Source organism: Bison bison, unplaced genomic scaffold (genome assembly GCF_000754665.1).
Source record: "Bison bison bison isolate TAMUID 2011002044 unplaced genomic scaffold, Bison_UMD1.0 scf7180017864508, whole genome shotgun sequence".
Taxonomy (NCBI): Eukaryota; Metazoa; Chordata; class Mammalia; order Artiodactyla; family Bovidae; genus Bison; species Bison bison.
The window spans coordinates 102,274-103,775 of record NW_011495064.1 but is presented as its reverse complement, the minus strand read 5'-3'; the positions used below and the strand labels follow the sequence as shown (position 1 = coordinate 103,775).

Here is a 1,502-nt window from a genome sequence, read left to right as displayed (position 1 = left end):
AATTATATGCCAATATGATTGACAACCTAGAAGAAATGGACAGCTTCTTAGAAACAACTTTCTAAGACTAAGCCAGAAAGAAAGAAAAAATGTCAACAAACCAGTCACAAGTACTGAAATTGAAACTGTGATTAAAACTATCTAACAAGGAGAGGGAGGTGGGAGGGCAGTTCAGGATGGGGGGACACATGTTTACCCATGGATGATTCATGTTAATGTGTGGCAAAAAGCCATCATAATATTGTAAAGTAAGTGAAAGTGAAGTCGCTCAGTCGTGTCCAACTCTTAGCGACCCCATGGCCTGCAGCCTACCAGGCTCCTCCGTCCATGGGATTTTCCAGGCAAGAGTACTGGAGTGGGTTGCCACTGCCTTCTTCATCTCAGTCGTGAAGCTGTCATAATTACTGGGCTAGGGAAATTTTGATGACACATTTAGGGGCACATTAAAAGATAAAATTGGTATCACTGTTAGAACATGCGAAGATGATCTTTCCCAGAACTGAAATTAAAAATTTTACAAGAAGCCAAAATCCTCAAGCAGTATAATCATACCAATATTGTAAAACTCATAAAAGTTAGCACACAAATACAGCCTATCTACAAAATTAAGGGACTTGTTCCAGGACATGATTCCCTCTCCTTTCTGAGAAAGAAGGATGAACTAAAACAATTAGTGAAATTTTTATTAGATGCTGCTTCTCGATGGCAAATCTCAGGTAAAAATTATATGCACAGGGACCTTGCTCCAAGAAACTGCCTGGAGGTGAAAATAATGTTCTGAAAACCAGTGACTTTGGAATATCTCGTCAAGAGGATGGTGGTGTGTATTCATCTTCTGATTTAAAGCAGATTCCCATTAAATGGACAGCACTAGAAGCTCTCAATTATGGGAGATATCATTCTGAGAGTGACGCATGGAGCTTTGGCATCCTCCTCTGGGAGACCTTCAGCTTAGGGGTCTGTCCATACCCTTGACTGAAAGTCTTCATTATCTGTGCTTGTCCGAGGACTTATGATGTTTCTTCTCTTCCTTTCCTCTGGAACTGTCCCATTTCTCTTTCTTTTCTATCTTTTCTTTATCATGCCTGGACTCCTTTTTGCCATCAGAGGAGATTTTTATCCATCTTTTCAGATTTAAATGAGTCGCCACTTTTTTTTTTTTTCCTGGAGATTTTGATTTATTTATTTTTTTCCTTGTCTTTCTAATTTGGATAAGGAGACTCACATAGACTTTCACTTTTGTATTTTGAAACCCCCATTGTTTCACTTTCTTCTTTCTGCCTCTTGGTTAAGTATGGTGGCACTTCTCGGTCATTGTTTGAGTCATCCCTTTTCCACTCTTTCCTGTCCTTTTCATCTTCCCCCCACCCTCCGGATCTTTCCCTTGACTTGTCCAAATCTTTCTTGTCCATTTATCTCTCCTTACTCTTGGACACTGGTGGAGGAGTATGATTAATGCAGAGTTTTGCTGAAGACTCCTTGAGTTCGATGAAACTCTCCTT

General features: G+C 39.9%; 1 protein-coding gene across 1 annotated transcript in view; it reads right to left on the bottom strand.

The window, feature by feature from the left end:
- Nucleotides 1-1,502, bottom strand: part of LOC104980959 (THO complex subunit 2-like) — a gene marked incomplete at both ends in the record, with an annotated part of 113,276 nt that overhangs the window by 22,086 nt on the left and 89,688 nt on the right.